General features: G+C 39.1%; 1 pseudogene; it reads right to left on the reverse strand.

Moving 5' to 3' along the window:
- Positions 1–2,133: 2,133 nt before the first annotated feature.
- LOC116765081 lies at positions 2,134–4,518 on the reverse strand (annotated as a pseudogene).
- Positions 4,519–22,480: the final 17,962 nt, after the last annotated feature.

Below are 22,480 nucleotides of genomic sequence, written 5' to 3' on the forward strand. Positions count from 1 at the left end.
TTGATGGTTGCATACAGCTTTGTTGTATGAAGGTAACATAATTTAATTAGCAATCCTCTATTTTGGGGCACTTGTTTTCAATATTTTATATTATAAATATTGTCATTTTGAACATTTTTATGGATAAAATTTTGTGTACAATCATGATTATTTTATTAGAATATATTACAAAAAGTAGATTTGTTGAGTCAAAAGATTCATCATTTTTAGCTTTTTAATAAATTTGCTAAACTCCCCTCTCCCTCCCAAAATATTGTTGCTGTTTGTATCATACTGTTGTCTGTTCTGGGCATTAACATTAACATTTTATTTAGTGATTTTGATAGGTACAAAGTTATCTAAGTGCTTTAATTTGCACTTATTTGAGTAATAATGAGGTTTGACTTTTAAAAAATAAATATTGGCCCTTTAAATTTTCTCTTTTGTGAATTTCCTACTTATTTCCTTTGTCTGCTTTTCCATTACTGTAATCAGTTTTTCCTATTTATTTGTACGTGTGCTTTATATTTTAGTGTCAGTGACTCCTTGACTGTCATGCATGTTACCAAGCTTTTGTTCAGTTTGCCATTTGTCTTTAATTTTGATTTTGTTGGTATAAGTACAATTTAAAATTGTATGTAGCCAAATCTAGCTACAACTTGAAAAAATTGTCTTTGGTATTATCTTCCAGTAATTTTGTATTGATATAATTAAATATTTAAACCTTCCAGAACTGATTTTTTGTGTATTACTGAAGCCAAGACCTCACTGGATTGGTTTCTTATTCCCGTCCTTCCACATTCATGTCAGTGAGAGCAGTCACGCTCAGGGCCAGGAGGCTGAGTTGGAAATACCATTGTTCTAACTAGTGTGGCATCCACAGCGTACATATCAGTGAAGCCAGAGGAACATTCTGATAGAATTTGTGTTTGCTCTGATCTCATCTTATTTTCTTCTGCATTTTCATCATCATTGTTTTTTTTTTCAGTTGAGATAACCACTTCCTTCCCTTTTTTCTGAAGTTCACTTTTAGTGAGCTCAATGGGTGCTATAAACTGGCTAAATCTAGTTAAAAATTCTAGCTGGGCCCACAGGCATTCCTTTCTATTATAAAGGCCTTAATATTTTTATTATTTTAGCTCAATAGCATTTTTTTTTGCTTATTAATATTAGTTTATGGGAAATAGGCAATTACACAAAATACAGGATTGGAACCAAAATTTGTTTTCAAAATGTGAGTATTGAGACTTGGAGGATTTCATTCGAAGCTCTCATTTATATAATTACAAAAAAATTCATGTTTCAGGAAAACATACTTAATTTTAACATTATCACAAAGTTAGACAGTCAAGTATTTCAAGGGGAAACAAAACAGAAGCAGTGTTTACAAATTTAGACTACATGAGACATTGTGGAGACTCTTTTGTTAGTCAACAACACAATACATAATTTTACACACTACACTTCAAAAATGATGCATCTGTGAACAATATGATAAAGGTCATAGTGTTGAAGACTTTAAATTCAAGGTTGGTAGAGTTGAAGACTAAATTCAAGGTCAAAGTCATACTAACAGACTTTAAATTCAAGGTTGTTGTGATGAAAACTCTTAATTCAAGGACAGATTGTCTAAGAAAGGACAAACAACTAGCATTCAAGCTATTTAGTCAATTAGTTCCCTGTGAGTACAAAATATATAGGGATCACTAAATGGATTAGCCTAATTACAAATTCTGTTCATTTCTAAATAACTTATAAGTCTTTTCACAGAATCATTGTCACATATTTTCTATCCTTGTGTAGGTATTTCTGCCTCATTTTAAATCCTTATTCAAAACAATTCTCTCCCATTTCCATATTTGTATAAGTATAAAATATTTTTAAACAAAGAAGTGTCTGTTCTAGACATTTCTAGAGAACTATTTTCCCCCTAGAGAAAAAAAAGATTCCCATTTCCTCCTCTACCTCAAAAATACAAAGCAAACCCAAACAATCCAATTCCTAAAGTAGTATCTCATAGAACCCAGGGCCTGGCACGATATTTCATGCTAGTTTTCCTGCTATAAGCTGAGAACAATTTGATGATTTACATTATTGAGAAATTTGTTCAACAGGCTGGATTCCTCCCAGGGCTTCCATCAGCAGAGGCTTGCTTTAAAAAAGGCGAGAGCAGTGGCATCTTTGAATGGGAGCATCAAAGACTCTCCTCCATCTCTCCTCCTAGTATTCTTCATCAGATTCATCCATATCTGCCAAATGGTCATAATCGTCTACTTCCTCCTCCTCCTCTTCTTTCTCTTGCATCTCTTCATGTTTATTAGGACCCATTTCCAATCGAGCTATAGACACCCTGAGTGTCGGACATGCCATATGGAATCAGGGAAAGGTGACATTAAAGATCTTGTCTTTAAAGTAAAAAAAAAAAAAAAAAGGAAGATATAATATCCTTTCATATAGCATGATGTTATATATGAATATACAACTTGTGTATTCATATACCCAGCCTGGACTGATGATTGGAAATTTACCAACAACTCCAGGTCCTTGAACTTCTTCCTCATTACCTTTATTTTTTAATTTTTTTAAAGATTTTTTTGATGTGGGCCATTTTAAAAGTCTTTATTGAATTTGTTACACTACTGCTTCTGTTTTATGTTTTTGGTTTTTTGGCTGCAAGGCATGTGGGATCTTAGCTCCCTGACCGGGGTTCGAACCTGCACCCCCTGCACTGGAAGGCGAAGTCTTAACCACTGGACCGCCAGGAAAGTCCCTTCACATCACCTTTAGCATTTGTTATTCTCCGGTAGCGACTGTCTAACTGACAAGCCTTCTCAGGAAGTGCGTCTTTTGACATTTCAGTCCTGATTTGGTATGTGAAGAAATAGTGGGGTGGGTATACAGAGCCGAGTTCCTGCAGAAACGATGTGGAAACTGAAACTGTAATATCCTCAGTCATTGCTACACACTCCGGATCATAAACATATCTGAAAATTTGGTCTCTGATGATAGGGAAGCCACCTGATACGACATTGTTGACATAAGAAGTAAACCAGTCAGTAAAAGTAGCACCTATGATAAACACGTCAGTAGTAGCTGGACTCTGAGCCATTTGGTCAGACATCTGGTAGTGAGGTAGGAGATAGATGGGCCCTTGGGCTGGACAGCTGGTGTTTGTCAAGTGGAGTAAAACTGAAGCTTTGTTCTCACGCAAGACGCTCCAAGGACAAAGCTAGTGGCAGAAGCTGAGCTCTGCTGAAGTAAAGAGATAAGATGACCACTCCTGGGATCAAGGAAAACTTCCCTGTCTGCACGTGAGCAGGAAGCCTCCTTGGGGGTCAAAAAGGGAGGGGATGCCACCCCATAATAAGTGTGGACATATCCCCCACAGGCCTCTGGGGTGGGATCCATCTTAGCAAAAAGTTGTGCATGCATGTTGGGGAGGGTCCTAGGGCAGGTCAGGTGTGAAGAGAGAAATAAGAAAATTGGCCAAAGGTAAACAAAAACCCGGAAGGACTGTCCCATATAAGTGATTTAAATCACCTCTTTATTGTGCTACTCATTTAGGATGCCCATACTCTTTCTCTCTGGGTGTGTATTTCTGCCTTGCTTCTGACTTAAAAAAGCAAACTGCTTCTCTGTGTGCTCACCCACATGTTATGCTGTATCTCTAATAATAAACTTTGTACCTGTTTTTACAATTTTTGCCTCCTTGAAATGTTCTTGCTTTCAAACAGGGGAAAGAGCCAGGGCCACTTTGCTGCTAGCCTCTAGTGCCTGGTGGTCTAGCGGCTAGGATTCCTGGTTTTCAACTCAGGCGACCCACGTTCAATTCCTGGGCAGAGAACTAAGATCTCTCTTCAGGACCACTCATTGCTCTCTCTCCAAGATCGGTAGAAAACTTCATTTTTGTTTCAGCCCTTCCACTGCTATGTACCGACTCAAACCAGTATGTATGCCAAAAGTTAAAGGGAGAAAATATTTCAGTCCCTGTCTCTGCTGGAAGCCTCCAGCAGCTGTATAGATGTCTAACAAATCCTCAGAAAGATAGGATTAGACAGCACCATGCTTCCCAACAACCCAGGAACCACTAACTTCTGCCCATTGTGGATATGATAGTTAACATCGATAATCATCTGGAAGTTTGAAGCCCATCTGAGCTTCTGCAGCATCTAGGTCTTCCTCTTAAGCACTCTCTTTCAGAGAGAAAACCATCTGGGTTACAAATATTTCTTGAGATCATCCCAGGCCTTTGTAATAGTAGCATAATGGTCAATATATCTTCCTATATCAGAAAAGTATCTGTGAAGAGGGATTTCCAACACTGGTTCTTCTGTGTTTTCTCTTCCTCAGGTATCAGCCAGTAGTTTTTGCAATGTCTTCTCCACAGCGAATCATGACTTGATAGCTGACTAAGTCTTTAACTGACATAGCAACAATTGATTAGGTCTCGGTAGTCCAAGAAGGATAAGATGAGGAGCAGGGGATCGGTGGGCAGTGATTCCAGGGTCGGGGGTGCTGACTGGTCTCCATGGCCGCCATCTTGCCCGGCCCCTTGCAGGCCTGGCTCCACGCCCCCGCCCCAGACCCTGCAGCCACCACCCGCCTCCACGGCGTTTGTAAGCTGTGCATTCTATCCATGATGGGTATCAGATGGAGGTAGCTCGTCATTAGCTCCAAAGCCCCAGAAATCTTTTTGTCTCTAAAGAGGCAACATATAAGTGAATACTGTTGTGAATACCCAAGTGAATCCGTAAGCAATTGTGATATGATGGAATCTGCCACTGATTCCTGATATAAAATTATGCAAGGGAAAGGAACTAACATTTATTGGGAACCAGATACTGTACGTACATTTACATAATTAAGTCCAAACTACAGTTTCGCTGAGGTTACATATTAGCAATCTGATTTTCAGAAGAAAAAATTGAAGCTAAGGGATTAATCAATTTGCCTAGAGTCACGTAGCTGGTACAAGGTGGAGCTGACATTGAAATAGAGCTCTTAAAACATTTAGGCCACTGAGGATCATGCCTGCCTTTATCATAGTCCAGTAATCAACTTAACTCTTGGCTCAAGCATATACCTTAAATGCCAAGATCAAGTAGCAAATAGATGTGGTATTGAATAATCTACGTCTATGTCCTCTGAGGTACCCAAAGTTAGAGCATAGTTATTTTGTGGTCCCTTCCTCTGTACCTAGTTCAATGATGGTCAGTAAGTCTCAGGAATCTGACTACTCCCGTACTTCTTTCTTATGTAGTCTCAGAATTTCTGATAAAAAGGAGTTAATACTTACTAGCCACAGATTTATAGTTCCAGAACCACTGACTTAGATCATCTAGTAATCTTTTAATTTTTAACACACATACTACTCTAATGGGGAAAAAAATTGACCTTACCAAAATTCATTGCAAGACATACTTCTTAGACAAGACAGTGATGAGGCAATGTCTGGTTCCTGTTAAAAGTGAAAAATAAATGATTCATAACCCAAACAAAAGTACAGACTTTATCATAAACATCATTACCCAATGCATTGTCAGTAGAACGAACATGCTATGAGAAATATGAAATGAGACCTTTCTTCATACCTTAATTTAATTTAGTCGTCACTTGAATCCTTCCTGACAGTTTAGAATCCAACCTATTTTAAAGTGGCTAGAGAAGGAGAGATACATACTCACAACTGGAAAGAGTTGCCATATTTATCCAAAGTTCACACCAGGAAGGGACCAGTGTGTTGTTTGTTTTGTTCATAGTTATATAGTTTTGTCTCCATAGACGTTTGAATTTCATGCTCAGAATTAAAAGTAGTAAAGTGCCAACAAACATCAGTGTTTCTGAGAAGGCTATGTAAGATTTCAAATCTAAATGTTGCAAACATTATTCCTTTCTTCCTTGTCTGCCTTAATCTGTTTTCCCTTCCTGTGGAAACTAGCTTTTGTTTTGAAATCTGACATACTAATAGATTGTTGCAAAGGAAAGCAGGAGAAAACAAATATTGTTTTAAAACATTGCTTATATGCCTGAGTATAATGTGTTTATTATTTTTAAGCCAAGCATTTGTTTTACTTGTTTGGAAAAATAAACTCTGTGCCACAGTGCATTGCCTGCTAGTATTTTATAGAGCCATGTATGGCTGGTCAGTTATTTTGGGGGGTGATGGGTGGAGGATAAGAATCTCATGCAAAAGACATATATAGGGTAGCATAAAATGAAATTTACTTATCAATAAGAGTCTGAGGGGCAGCCTGACATAATGGAAAAAATCCTGGATTCAGAGTCAGGAGATCTGTGTAAATGAGAGGTGGTTGTGTTGGATTTCACTTTGAAATATTCTGTGACAGGAAATGGACTTGGGAGAGGAAGGAAGGGGGACTTCCGGAACTTCAGAGTGGGACCGTGAACATTAAACAGAAAGACAGCTCTGGACAAGGCTGTGTGATGTCCTGTCCTGTGGAAAGACTATTACTTGGGGAGAACTGGGCATGTGAATGAACCTGAGGATGTGACCTTGGAACCCTGTCTGGTTTTGGTGGGGAGTATGCTTGGTTAAGTGCAACCTAATTTCTTCCTGGAATCATCCTTGCTTGTCTCTTTAAAGACTATGAGGCCAGTCAGGGATCTATACTCTGCTGGTGGAAGTGACTGGAACCAGACTCAGGTGACATCACCTGGGAAATAAATGTAGGTTGAGAAAAGGAGAAAATCCAAGTTTTCTCCTGAAATCCAAAGTTCAGAGATTGAGTAGAAACAGAGGAGATCAAGAGTGAAAAAAAAAAAAGTCCAGTGAGGTAAGAAGAAAATTAGGAGAGTGGGTGACACTAAGGCCAAGAGAGGAAAGTGTTTCAGGAAGTAGGAGTTGGTCAATAAAGCTACATATTGCTAAAAGTCTCAGTAAGATGGAGGCTTAGGCTTAACCATTAGGTTTGGCAGCATCAGGTTATCGGTGACCTGACTAGAAAATGGAAGAATCAGAAGCTTGACTGGAGTGATCAAGCTGAGATTGGGAGGTAAGAAAGTGGAGACAGGAGGTATAGTTACTCTTTTGAGGTTTTTGCTGTATAGAGAAAGAAAGAAATGTGGTGAAAATTAGAGGGTACTTTGGGTCAAGGGAGGGTGATTTTTAAGACCAGGTAAACTAGATCAGATGAGATGGATTCAGAAGAGTGGAAAAAATGGATGATGCAGGAGAGAGAAGGCAAAACTTCAAGGTAATGAGAGGATGTGGATCAGGAGATCCCAGTGGAGCAGGTGGGCTTTTTTTTTTTTTTAGAAGAATAGACACAACTAAGTAATGTCAGGAAGGAAGGTAGAAAGAATAGGTACAGAAGAAAGTAGATAAACAGAAAGTCAAGGGAACACCATTTAAATTGCTTCTTATTTCTCAGGAAAATATGAGGTAGGGTCAAGGGCTAAGGTGATGTTTGAAGAGAGAGGAGGAAGTATGTAATAGCTGTCTACGAGAGTTGGAAAGCAATGTACTGGGGAAGTGTAAATAGAGTACATGTCGGGAAGTATCAGGTACCCGTTTGTGACTCTGAGTCATGAATTTATTGTGGAACTAATTAGAGGTATTAAATAGTTTTCTTTTCTTTTTTTTTTTTTGTGTGTCTTAGTTTCTGCTTTATAACAAAGTGAATCAGCTATACCTATACATATATCCCCATATCTCTTGCATCTCCCTCCCTCCCACCCTCCCTATCCCACCTCTCTAGATGATCACAAAGCATGGAGCTGATCTCCCTGTGCTATGCAGCTGCTTCCCACTAGCTATTGATTTTACATTTGGTAGTGTATACATGTCCATGCCACTCTCTCACTTTGTCCCAGCTTACCCTTCCCCCTCCCCCTGTCCTCAAGTCCATTCTCTAGTAGATCTGCATCTTTATTCCTGTCCTGCCCCTAGGTTCTTCATAACCTTTTTTTCTTTTTCAGATTCCATATATATGTGTTAGCATATGGTATTTGTTTCTCTCTTTCTGACTTACTTCACTCTGTATGACAGACTCTAGGTCCATCCACCTCACTACAAATAACTCAATTTCATTTCTTTTTATGGCTGAGTAATATTCCATTGTATATATGTGCCACATCTTCTTTATCCATTCATCTGTCGATGGACACTTAGGTTGCTTCCATGTCCTGGCTATTGTAAATAGAGCTGCAATGAATATTGGGGTACATGACTGTTTTTGAATTCTGGTTTTCTCAGGGTATATGCCCAGTAGTGGGATTGCTGGGTGGTATGGTAGTTCTATTTTTAGTTTTTTAAGGAACCTCCATACTGTTCTCCATAGTGGCTGTATCAATTTACATTCCCTCCAACAGTGCAAGAGGGTTCCCTTTTCTCCACACCCTCTCCAATGGCATTTTTCACAGAACTAGAACAAAAAATTTCACAATTTGTATGGAAACACAAAAGACCCCAAAGAGCCAAAGCAATCTTGAGAAAGAAAAACGGAGCTGGAGGAATCAGGCTCCCTGACTATACTACAAAGCTACAGTAATCTAGATAGTCTGGTACTGGCACAAAAACAGAAATATAGATCAATGGAACAGGATAGAAAGCCCAGAGATAAACCCATGCACATATGGTCACCTTATTTTTGATAAAGGAGGCAAGAATATACAATGGAGAAAAGATAGCCTCTTCAAAAAGTGGTGCTGGGAAAACTGGACAGCTACATGTAAAAGAATGAAATTAGAACGCTCCCTAACACCATACACATAAATGGTTTTCTCTATCAAACTTCAGTTTCTAGAATATGGCCAGAGTTGAGTTGAAGCAGATTTGATGTTCCAGGCAAGTAGGAAGGAGGGAGACGGGGGAGAGTGATTTTCTGGGCATGGAAGATAATGAGGACATGAAGGGTGATGAGCTGAGGAAAAAGTCATTGGTAAGTGGGGGAGTGATCAGGACATTGATATATGTGCTCTCTAAGGAAGTGGAAGTGGGCGAATTGTAGGCCTATGGTATGGGCTTCAAACAAGCTGGGTATTTTAAAGAAAAAAAGGGCAAATGAAAGCTTTGAAAGTAGCACTGGGAGCTAGGAGGACACCAACCAGCATCTGAAGTTCATGGGCTGTAAAGAAAAAAGCAAACTCTGCTTTTGTCCTTAGGAAGAATAAGATTTCAATTAGAGAAAGAAGGTGAAGGAACCATTCAGAGAAAGGGAAGACAGACAGGGGGTTCCATATGGCCCAGTGAAGAAGAGGGTAGAGAAGAATGGAGAGGGTGGACATAGGACTGTGGGATCCAGACTGGAGGGCAATGGGTGGATGAATGATAAGACATTAGAGTTCTGAGAGTGGTTGAACAGAAAGGGATATAAGGCATGAGAGTTTAGTCTTGATGGCCTCTTAATGGAAGGCCCAGCAGTTCAGATCTGTCTCATAATATAACTATAAGGAACAGGGAACTGTGGACAAAAGATACTGTACAGACTTCCTTGGGTTTCTGGACTTTCTTGGGGTTATTACTACTAACTAGCTGCATGCTCTAGTTTTGCATGGGCAAGTTCTTGTCTGGCTCTCACTTTATTCATGTACAAAGTGAGTCACTTCCCAGGACTCATGTGCTGTTTTCATTTTCTGAAATGGCCCTTACTTTGTTGCCAGGCTGTTGAAATCCTAACCGTTCTTTAAGAATCCTCTCAGAAGCCATCTCTACCGTTAGGCTTTTCTCAGTTTCATCACCCATTTCAACCAGTTGTGAGCTTTATGTTCTCAGAATCACCGTAACACTGTCTGAACCATCCCAATGGCAGATATCAGTCTTCCAAATAATACAGTTATTTGTGTTTATCTCTCATCCTTGTCAAAAACTCCATGAGATAGGAAATGCAATACATTCTTTTTGCTCAAGTAGATGCTCAGTAAGTGACTTTCGAATGTAGTCACTTACTGAGTCAGTAAAGCATACTTCTGGAGGACACAACAGTATTGAAGTAACAGAGACTATTAGAAAGAAAAAGTGAAAAATACCTTGTATGATACTTCAAATTTGCATGGGACATTTCGGTAAGTAGAAAATGCAAATTTACTAGGTCTAAGAGTTGTTTGTATGCCTCTTGCTACAAACCTGAAGCAATTACAGATACAGTAAAGCTATTAATAGAGGCTTAAGGAATCCTGTCATGTTAAATGGAAAATAACAGAGGAAGAAAGGAGGAGGTGAAAATTCATATATTTAAAGACTATTGGAAATACAAGGAAAGCTAACTGAAAGAAATAATATAATTCCTAGACTTTAAAAAATGCCAAGGTAGAATTTGTACTAATACAAGTTAGTGAAGAATCTCTCTAGGCTAATGGTTGCCTAAAAATGTATCTGTATTGGGAAGCGTATTAGTTATTGGTCTGTGAAATTGCATGAAATGATTTGGAATGTGATGTTGCTTTGTCTGTTAAGCAGAGTATTTTTAAAAAAAAATATTTACAGACTACATTTTAAAAATTGAAATATAATTGACAGTTAAAAATAGTATATGTGGGCTTCCCTGGTGGCGCAGTGGTTGAGAGTCTGCCTGCCGATGCAGGGGACACGGGTTCGTGCCCCGGTCCGGGAAGATCCCACATGCCGCTGAGCGGCTGGGCCCGTGAACCATGGCGGCTGAGCCTGCGCGTCCGGAGCCTGTGCTCCGCAACGGGAGAGGCCACAACAGTGAGAGGCCCGCGTACCGCAAAAAAAAAAAAAAAAAAAGTATATGTTTAAAGCATACAGTTTGATGATTTAATATGCATGTACATCGCTAAATAATCACTGTAATCAAGCTAATAACATGTCCACTGATACAGGCTACCTTTGAACCAAGGCCAAATCTATCCTGCTTTTGGGGGCTGGGTGTGGAATTCATTAGACTTAATACTGACAAAAATAGGGTGGGACTATGTAATTTTTTATACAATTTTTAAAGGTTACACTCCATTTACAGTTATTACAAAATAGTGTAAATGGATTATTTTAGTAGCTGTAATTTTTGAATCCAGAGTTGAGTCACATGATCTGACAAAAAAAAGAATGTACTTATTGGGACCAATGGGACATAATGTTGGAAAGTGGACATGTTGGGAAATTCCAGAAGTTTATGTTGTGTAACAATTCCACCACCATCACTACCACCACCACCACCACCACCACCAAAAATAGTAACAACAATTTTCTGAGCCCTTACTGTGTGTCAGTCTCTATTCTTCTTTACATGTTGTACCAGTTACAGTTCAACCAGAGACACAGAACTAGTAGGAGATATAATATATATTAAGAGATTTATTTTGAGGAATTGCCATATGCGATCATGGGGGGTCCATAGGCTGGGTTGTTAGGAAGGACAGACAAGCTGGAACTCTTGGGTGTGAGCTGAAGCTGCATTCCACAAACAGAATTTCCTCCTTCTCTGGGGTGACTCAGGTCTGCTGGTAAGGCCTTTCAACTGATTAAATCCAGCCCATTCAGATTATCGAGGATAATCTCCCTTTCTTAAAATTACTTGGTTATGGACTTTCATCACATCTACAAAATGACCTTCAGAGTAACATTTAGATTAATGTTTGCTTGAATAACTGGACACTGTAGCCCAGCTAAATTGATAGATAAAACATGTATTATCTGATTTAACCCTCAAAAGAATTCCTCTGAAGCAATTCACACGAATGACAAATCTTGGAGCAAGGGTTTGAACCCAAGGATTGATGTAGGGCCCGGGGATTATATACCATGCTGGAGTGCATTGTAGGAGAGAAACTAAAGCCATACATAGTTTCTCCTCTGAAGCATCTCTTGGGACAGGCCCCTTGTATTTCCTAGAGAACAATCAATCCCTTTTAACTAGGATTGGTGACTGCTCTCAGGCTGTCACATGGAGGATATTATTCAACACCCAAGTTATAGTGATAAAAGGAACTTAAACTCATTGGCTCCCTGGAAAATTGCTTCGTTCCCTTAGTTTCATTCAAAGGGTACAAGGGAAACCAAGCAGTTTGTCTTTGTCATCCTGTTTGCCCCTCGATACATTTTACTAAGACCACGAATGTAAAAATTGATATTGAGATGGGTATCAAGCCTAAGTTAAAATTTAGGTGATGACTATAGAGGGTTTATTTTAATCTAAATCTTTCTTAGCTATAATAAGAAAGAGCAGACCATCTGGTAGAAAGAGTAGAACGAGATGGAAATGCAACAGAACTGTGAACAGAAAGGGCAATCCAGTAACTGAACTGTAGATGGGGGTGGATCGGCATGTTGTGGTGACTGTCTCTGCTTGAGCCTCTGGGGGGTCCTGGTGGAGAGGCTAAGATTGGCTGGTGTCAGGGTGGACCCTTCAAAACCCATAGGTAGGTTTTGGAAAGTACTGTTGGTTTCCAGCCCAGTGTCCTGCTGAGGCTGGGATCTATGATCCCTGGGCTTTCCTGTGACCACACTTTTTCTCTCTTCCAGATCCCCTACTGATTGGATTTTACCTCTCAGGAAGTGCATTCTCCTTCAAGGTCTCAGTTTGATGCTCTGACAAACAACAAGGGCAACAAAAACACAAACACTTTGCTCCTGTGTCTGTGACAGACTCTGCATGCCTTACTTTGATTGCAAGCTTTCTTGAACACTGCTCTTCCTAAAAGGGAAGAACTATGTGAGTAGGCAGAATATTGACCCCCAAAGATAGCAGATCCTAACCTCTGGAACCTGTAAACGTTACCATAGATGGAAAAAGGGTCTTTGAAGATGTGATTAAATAAAAGATCTTGAAATGTGAGATTATTCTGTATTATCTAGGTGGGCCTTAACTCCAATCAGAAGTGTCCTTATAAGAGAGATGGAGATGTGGCACAGAGAAGGAGAGGGTAGTGTGAACACAGAAATGGACAGGAGTGATGCAGCCACAAGCCAAGTAATGCCAGCAGCCATGGGGAGCTGGACAGGCAAGAGCGGATTCTCCTCTAGAATCTCTGGAGGGCTCTAGGGAAGATTGTGCTCAAGTGATACTAATTTTGGACTTCTGGCCTCCAGAACTGTGAGAGACTGTTTCTGTTGTTTTAAACTGCCAAGCTTGTGGTTTTGTTACAGCAACCACAGGAAACTAATTCAGCATCCTAACTTTTCCTTCAGATGACTCCTAATATCTCATCATCTCCATTAAGTCCTCTGTGAAACAATAAAGAATCCTAATAGCGATTCTACACCTCATCCAGTGCTCTATTTACTTGATCTTCAGGAGAAAACTCAAATGTTTATTGGTTTGTTGTATTGTATTTATTCTTAGTTTGTTATAAGCTAAAGAATGGAAGGGAATTTTTCATTCACTTTGTGAAATAGCCAACATAATACTCTATAGACACTGTTTTAATGATAAGAACATGTAGAAGACTTTAAAAGAGAAAGAATTATGAGAAGAATGATGTTTGGCCTTCAAATCAATACCTGGAAAAGGCCATCTGTCTCTTTCTTTTCTTATTGTTGCTACTGATTCCTGGCTCTGTTACTTATGCTGATGGAAAGGCTTCTATTGTTCATCAATTATTACAGCTCTTTTAGCTTAATGGCTTACTTAGTATTACAATTCTCTGTATTAAATGCCTTGAATCAGTTTTTAGGCCAGTGACCCAATGGTAATAACAATAATAACAACAACAATGATAATGTAAAAGTGGGCTTTATACTATTTTATGTCACTTACCACAATAACCTATAAAGGAAGTAGATGAGAAAACTGAGGTTCAAAGCATTTAAGTGACTTATCCAAGGTCAGAGCTAGTAAAGGGCAGAGCTGTATGCTTAACAATGACATGATGCAGTTTTTTAATCTTAAATCGTTCAATCTCATTCAATAATGATCACAAATCAGTATCCCAGATACAGCTCAGGTACTTCAACTCACTCCACCTTGGAAAATGGTCCCCCCAGCCCCTCTTTCCACTCCCCACTTTCCAGAAAGGCTGGGACAGCCATCTCTGAGACCTAAATCAGGTTCCAGGCATGAGGTCTAGGGAGTCTTGGGAATATGATATAATTTGTGGCAACTGGTCCAGTCCTCTCCTCACCCTCCTTTTCTCAACTCTGCTTAAGCCTCTTTCCCTGAGGATTTGCATGTATCAGTGTACATTATGATCCCACTTGGATTATTGTACAGCTGAATTTAGAGCTAGAAGAGGTCTTAAAAATATTTAGTTCAACCACCTCCTTTGAAAGATGAGAAAAACCACATTAAAAAAATACAGAAGACTTTAAGAGAAACGAATTATGAGAATAAAAAGTTAAAAAATAAAAAGACAACTCTCCTCTTTCATTAGAATGGGTTTCGGATTAGAATGGCCTGCTTGTCCACTTGCTAAAGTAAGTTAAAGTGGCAAATGTAAAGTAAGCAAGGTTATTCTATGACATTCAGAGTTTTCTGATTATCGTACAATCTTTTTTTGCAGATCAATGCGTTTTTAGCATTTTATTACAACATTTAGAGTGTACTTAGATCCTTTAATTATCCAGCTTATCTTAAACTCTTAGACGTGCTTTAGGATACAGATCTTTGGAACAGCTAATCTGAATACCAATGATTTGGTTAGGGTCTTAATTCCTAGAGAAGATAGGTTCATTTGAATTTCCAATTTAGGATATAATTTCATCTTGTTTTGTTTAAAATGTCTTAATTGGTAAAATTTGTGATAATTTGGCTTTTCTGTACTCCCAAATTAAAGAATGTACAAGAGAAGGAAAAGTCAAAGAGATGTGTTCGATATATGAGACAATATTAAAAATCAGTTCATTTTAACAGCAACATTGAGAATTTATAGTATCAGCAAATAACACTTTATTTTTCTCAAATCTGGATTTGATAGATGACTTGGCCACATCTGTTACTCTGCATGAGCACCCCTAACATGAATTCTGTCTTATAGGAAGGGAGCCACAGATTTACTGTACATTTAGAGTGGCTTTATTACGTGTACAGAACGTTTTACGTAAAAGGATGTTTTACGTCCTTTATAAAGGATGTTTATTTCCTGCAAATGCTAGGAAATTGCCCAAGTGCTCATTAGTAAGGAACTGGTTAATATAATATAAATCTATAAAATGGAACATTCCATTAAAAATGCAGTAGCTATATATATGTATATATGTATCTGTGTATATATATATATTATACATATAGGTGGTGTAATCCTCAAGACATATTTTTAAGTGAGAAATGAAAGAGAAAAGTCTATACAGAACACTGCTATTTGTGTTTTTAATTAAAAATTTACTTTTCATTTTGAAATAATTTTATATTTACAAACAGTTGCAAAAATGGCATGAGAATTCCTTTTTATCCTTCACCTAGTTTACCCCAAAGTTAACACCTTACATGACTGTGGTACAATGATCGAAACTAGGAAATGATCATTGATGCAATTCTATTAACGAATCTGCAGACTTTTTGCAATTTTTTTCATTTCTTCCACTACTGTCCTTTAGGGTACTTTGACCTGGGGCAGCATCTCCAGTTCATCAGTCTTTGCCTTTCATGACCTTGATCCTTTTGAAGAGCATCCATCACATATTTGGTAGTGTTCCTCAGATGGGTCTTTCTAATGTTTTCTTGTGATTTGACTCAGGTTACAATTTTTTTTTGGCCAGAATATTGTAGAAGTGGTGTTGTGTACTTCACTGTTCATATCTGGAGACACCTCTCATTGCTGGAGATGTCAACTTGATCACTTGGTTAAGGTGGTGTCTTCCAGAGTTCTCCATGGTCAAATTATTATATTTTCCTCTTTTATTAATAAGTATCTTATGGGGAGTTAATTTGAGACTGTGTGAATATCCTGTTATCATACTTTTTGTCTACTAATTTGCGCAGCCATTAATGATTTTTGCCTGAAACAATTGTTACTATGATGTTTCCATTTGTGTTTTTAAAAGTGACGTACACACCTACGCCTGTGTCTACATAAAATATCTTGGGAACGATATATCAGAAACTGCAAAACGTGATTAGCTTTGGGGAAGAGGGCAGCTAGACAGCCAACTCAGGGAGATGTTTCACCATGTAACCTTTTATGCAGTGTGAATTTACCAGGTTCATATCTTATGATTTGGGGAGGGATAGTGGTAGGATCAAATTTGTTGATTTAAAAAGTAAAATTATCTTTTCTAGTGACACAAGAATACTGTTTGCTATCAAATTAATTTATGATAAAAATTACTGGGAGAGAAGAGAAGTGAAATTCTACTTAACAAAAAGGATTTTGCTATTTTCTTAAATACAAATTAGAGACTGTTTCATAATATTATCTGAAATCATAACTACTTGGGTTTGTGATCCAGAACTGTAGCTAGCTGGTAAATTTTATCCCTAAAATATAAACAGCATTAAAATTTCACTTATTGAAACTTGTGATAGATTTTTAAACTAGGTCTGTATTGTATAATCGTCTTTTGGTATAAATATTAATTCTAAAGAAACATCAGTTCAGCAACAGAATATGGCACTCCTACTATTGAGAGAAGCCATGCTGAGCAAGCGTATTAGAATTTTATTTGTAACGGTCTGATATATTTCTTTTCACAACTAAGAAAAAAATGCTTTAAAAATTCCATGTCTTACATTAACTATGATTTCTTATCACAATCATTATTCTAAGAGAAGTTTTGGAACCATTCAGAAAATTTTAGAAACACTGACTCTTCTTGAACTTTGCTGGTCAAATACACGATGTCTATGCTACTTGTGTAACTGATGGAATACCAGCCTTCCCAGTTTGTGAGCAAAATGGGTCACATTTATATTTGTAACATGGATGTCTATGCCTCTCTTCAACAGAGGGCTCCTCCTACTTTTTTTTTTTTTTTTTTTTTTTTTTTTGCTCTACGTGGGCCTCTCACTGTTGTGGCCCCTCCCGCTGCGGAGCACAGGCTCCAGACGCGCAGGCTCAGCGGCCATGGCTCACGGGCCCAGCCGCTCCGCGGTATGTGGGATCTTCGCGGACCGGGGCACGAACCCGTGTCCCCTGCATCGGGAGGCGGACTCTCAACCACTGCGCCACCAGGGAAGCGCGAGGGCTCCTCCTTTAACATGTGAAAGTAAGTAGGAGGCTTGATCTTACATATTTCTTGAGTTATCCGCACAGAAGTCTTTTCAATGCTTTATGTGATTTCCCACCATTCCAAGTTCCTCCATGATCCCCAATGGTGATACTGTTGACTCTTGTTCTGTTCTGTTTCTCTCTTGTCATCCCTGGCTGTGATGATGCTCATCTCACTAAAAACACTAGAGAGCCATGAGGGGAAAGTGCGTGTGTGTGTGTGTGTGTGTGTGTGTGTGTGCACTCACAATTACTTTGTTTCTTTAACCTTCCTGAGACTTGTGTAATCGTTAAAACAGCACTGTCAGATGTTTCTGCAGTGATGGGTATGTTCTATACAACTGGCACTGCCTGATACGGTAGTCACTAACCATGTGTGACTAATGAACATTTGAACTGTAGCTAGTGCAACTGGGAAAATAAAATTTTAACTTCGTTTAATTTTATTAAGATTTAAGTGGTCGCACGTGACTAGTGGTTACTGTAGTGGACAGCACAAACTGAAAGCATGGTTTCTGCAATCTGATTGTTGCCAGCTGTGTGATCTTGGGTCAGCCTAATTTTTCTCAGCTGTTGGATGGAGGTAATTATGTACCTACTTCATAGGCTTGGTCTGAGGATTAAATGATATGTGTGGAGCACAATGCTTGCTTTATGGAAAGGGATCAATAATACTTAGCTGCTGTTTATTATACAGATTAGCATGGCTCCAATCCTTCTTATTTGCAGGAGTGTTTCCTCTTTTTTGAAGATTACCTGCTCTAAGTACTTGTAAGGTTCCCTTTGATGCACAGCGTGGCCAGGAATTAATGCTTTTAATGCTTCTTGGCTACCACCTTGCCGCTGGGGTTGGGAAAGGAAATTAGTGAATGTTTCTTAGTGAACTGACACACCTGCAGGTCGTGAAACCTCATTTGCTTCCATGGTTCCCTCTGACCCTAATGTGTCCATGGTGAGAAAAAGGTCATATTCCCCTTCAATATTAGGCCCAGTCAGAAGAATCCCCAAACAAGGGTATTGGGGCCCCAAATGAGCACTTTAATACAACAGCTCTTTCAGTTTATACAGAGACACTTTTCTCCTCTATATAAGATATAGAGGACAACTTTTGACAAGTTCTGGTAGCTGATGCATACTGTGTCCATGCCACTATGCCCAAGGACTATGAAACCCTCAACCACCATGGTGAATTTCCACATGGGATGTCTGTTTTTCTGTCTTCACACTGATGTCCTAACATCCCTGGGGGTAAGTCCTGTGACTTTCAACGGAGTGAATATGGGTCCTAGGCTTTTTACTCCCATGAGACTTCTCATCTCTCAATAATTTAGAGCAAAATGGATTAAGTGGGAGGAGAGACTGCACCTAACTCTACCTGGTAGCATCTGAGGCCCAAATGCAAATGGCTCTACTGGGGAAAGATGAAGAGCCTTAGAGCCTTCACGTCCTCTAATGTTTGACCTTTCCTGTCTTAGTCCCTGAGAAACTTAGCCCCATTCTTTTGTGATTCCTTCCACTAAGCAGTGAACTTTCCTAAACGATTACCAAAATAGGAGGGTATTCATCTCACAGTAAATTCTTCTTAACTTAGGGGTTTATTGATATCTGAGTAGATTTTAAGGCAGTCCTAGAGAGAGTATTTGCTTTACAGGATAATTGTGAAATATTAAATATGAATTCACTGTGCTAGCAATAGGAATTCTGTCTGTTCAAAAGAGGGAGGTATATATGTTTCAGTCACTTTTTTAAAAAAGTGGTGGTGGTATGTTTCCACCTATTGGGTTTTGAGACTTTTCTCTCCAAATGCTTGCTTGAACAAAGAAATAATCAGTAGCTATTATTGTGTATAGAAGGATAAAAAAGTCAATCCTTTGTGATATGCAATAGGGAGAAGTATTTTGAAAATGCATTTTAGCTATAACACAATGAATATATAATGACAATGATTCCCTGATTTTAAGCCTATGGGTTATGTGTGCATTAAACACTATTTCAACAATAAAGTAAGAAGTTCAAGAAAATTCTGTTTGTAAAAGACCCATAATAATACAAAAGTGAGGGCTGCTGAAGGAAAAATAATATAAAACATCCTTTCACACTCATTTACTTTGTAATTATTAGTTAATGATCCCATATTTCTTGGATTGACTTTCTTTTTTCGGGGGGGAGTTAAAAGAAATTTTATTTATTTTTTAATTAATTTTTATTGTAGTATGGTTGCTTTACAATGTTGTGTTAGCCTCCATGCACAACAAAATGAATCAGCCATACACAAACAGATATCCCCTCCCTTTTGGACTTCCCTCCCATTTAGGTTACCACAGTGCATTAGGTAGAGTTCCCTGTGCTATAAAGTATGTTCCCATCAGTTGTCTATATTATACATAGTATCAATAATGTATATGTGTCAATCCCAGTCTCCCAATTCCTCCCTCCCTACCCCTTTCCCCCGTTGTATCCCTTGGTATATTCTATGTCTCTATTTCTCCTTTGCAAATAAGATAATCTATACAATTTTTCTAGATTCCACATATATGCGTTATTATATGATATTTGCTTTTCTCTTTCTGATTTACTTCACTCTGTATGACAGTCTCTAGGTCCATACACATTTCTACAAATGGCCTAATTTTGTTCCTTTTAATGGCTGAGTAATATTCCATTGTATGTATGTACCACATCTTCTTTATCTATTACTCTGTTGATGGACCTTTAGGTTGCTTCCCTGTCCTGGCTATTGTAAATAGTGCTGCTGTGAATATGGCGGTGCATGTTTCTTTTTGAATTATGGTATTCTCTGGGTATATGCCCAGTAGTGGGATGGTTGGGTCATACAGTAGTTCTATTTTTAGATTTTTAAGGCACCTCCATATTGTTCTCCATAGTGGCTGTATCAATTTACATTCCCACCAACAGTGTATGAGCGTTACCTTTTCTTCACACCCTGTCCAGCATTTATTGTTTGTAGATTTTTTTGATAATGGCCATTTGGACTGGGTGAGGTGATACCTCATTGTAGTTTTGATTTGCATTTCTCTAATAATTAGTGATGTTGAGCATCTTTTCATGTGTTCGTTGGCCATCGGTATGTCTTCTTTGGAGAAATGTCTATTTAGGTCTTCTGCCCATTTTTTGATTGGGCTGTTTGTTTTTTAGATATTGACCTGTATGAGCTGCTTGTATATTTTGGAGATTAGTCCTTTGTCAGTTGCTTTGTTTGCAAGTATTTTCTCCCATTCTGAGGGTTGTCTTTTCGTCTTGCTTATGGTTTCCTTTGTTGTGCAAAAGCTTCTAAGTTTTATTAGGTCCCATTTGTTTATTTTTATTTTAATTCTCATTACTCTAGGAGGTCAATCAAAAAAGATATTTCTGAGATTTATGTCAAAGAGTGATTGGCCTATGTTTTCCTCTGAGAGTTTTATAGTGTCTGGTCTTACATTTAGATCTTTAATCCATTTGGGGTTTATTTTTGCGTATGGTGTTAGGGAATGTTCTAATATCATTCTTTTACATGTAGCTGTCCAGTTTTCCTATCTCCACTTATTGAAGAGGCTGTCTTTTCTCCATTGTGTATTCTTGTTGTTGTTGTTTTTTTGCGGTACGTGGGCCTCTCACTGTTGTGGTCTCTCCCGTTGCGGAGCACAGGCTCCGGACACACAGGCTCAGCGGCCATGGCTCACAGGCCCAGCTGCTCTGCGGCACGTGGGATCTTCCCGGACCGGGGCACGAACCCGTGTCCCCTGCATCGGCAGGCGGATTCTCAACCACTGTGCCACCAGGGAAGCCCCCATTGTATATTCTTGCCTCCTTTGTCATAGATTAGGTGACCATAGGTGCATGGGTTTGGATTGACTTTCTTTTGAAATTTCCTTTATGTATTTTTTATGTTTTGATTTCATGTGTATTATTCATAATTCTTGGGTATATGAGGAGGAGATTTTATGAATAAAAGTTAATACTACTGTTTCAAGTGAGAAGAACTGTTAAAATTTTACAATATTGTTTAATCAAAAAGTGCCTTTAATTACAGAGGAATATATGGTCAAAGCCAGAATATGGATGGTAGAATATTTACTTTTACAAACCTACTGAAACCTGGGGATTATTATTTTTTTCTCTACTTCTATTCTAGGACTCCAATTAACATATATTTTACATATCCCTATATTCTTCCACAGGTTACTGAGGTTCTGTTTATTCATTCTTTCTTTTTTTTAAGGCTGTTTATTTATTTATTAATCAGGAGAATATCGAACAAAAGTTTAATAACATGTATACATGGGAGAGACCCCAGAAAAGCCCTCACCTTAAATAGAAGCCCTCACCTGAAATACCATCCTCAACTAAAGACATAAGAGGATGTTGAGGGTAGGGAGTCAGTTATGGAAGGCTACCAGGAAAAGCACAGTAATTATGATTAGCTGACATAACATTCAGAAAGTTGAAGCCCCTGACGTATGACACCATTGTGTTCATTGTATTGCAAAGACACTGGTCTTCATTGCAGTAGTTGTCAAGCTCAAAAGCAAAATTAGCAATATCAATTTTGTCTGCTATTCTAATGGAATATATGGTTCCATGTGAGTGAATTTTCTATGTAAGTGAAGCACTGATATTTTCTTTAATGAGATTATAAGCTCCTTGAGGACAGAGACCAAGAATTATTTATTTAAAGTATATTTCCTAATGTAAGAACTACAGTATTAGGCACAAGCACTTAAAGAATACACCTTTTGATTTCTACATAATTTACTTTTCACAGCCTCATTGAAAGGAGCAGGGTGGGTCGAAGGAATCCTACATGCACGCTCTGGAACACTTATTTGTTTAGGTGCTTTCATCCTCTCCCAGACACTTAGCCTTCTGTTTAGCTCACCTCCGTATCCTTGACAACAATCATGGGCCAGGTCAGTGACTCCCACGGTGTCAAATAGCTTGACCTGACGACTTTGGAGTTACATTCTCTGAGTCTGTGTTTTCACTTTGCTAATTGCTAGTTGACTGACTTTTTGCTAATTATTTTCCTTGAGTCTCAGTTTCTTCATCTGTAAAGCTGGGAAACTGATGCAAAGTTGTTATGAGACTTGCATAGAGAGATTCATGTATGTGCACTTAACCCAGTGTCTGACATACAATAGGCACCAATAAATGTCCCCTCCCTCCCCTCCCCTCCCCTCCCCTCCCCTCCCCCTCCTCTCCCCTCCCCTCCCCTCCCCTCCCCCCTCCCCTCCTCTCCCCTCCTCTCCCCTTCCCTCCCTCCCCTCCCCTCCCCTCCCTTCCCTCCCCTCCCCTCCCCTCCCTCCCCTCCCCTCCCCCCTTCCCTCCCCTCCCCTCCCCTCCCCCCTCCCCTCCCCTCCCCTCCCCCTCCCCTCCCCTCCCCCTCCCCCCTCCCCTCCCCTCCCCTCCCCTCCCCTCCCCTCCCCTCCCCTCCCCTCCCCTCCCC

This window comes from Phocoena sinus, chromosome 1 (genome assembly GCF_008692025.1).
Source record: "Phocoena sinus isolate mPhoSin1 chromosome 1, mPhoSin1.pri, whole genome shotgun sequence".
Classification (NCBI taxonomy): domain Eukaryota; kingdom Metazoa; phylum Chordata; class Mammalia; order Artiodactyla; family Phocoenidae; genus Phocoena; species Phocoena sinus.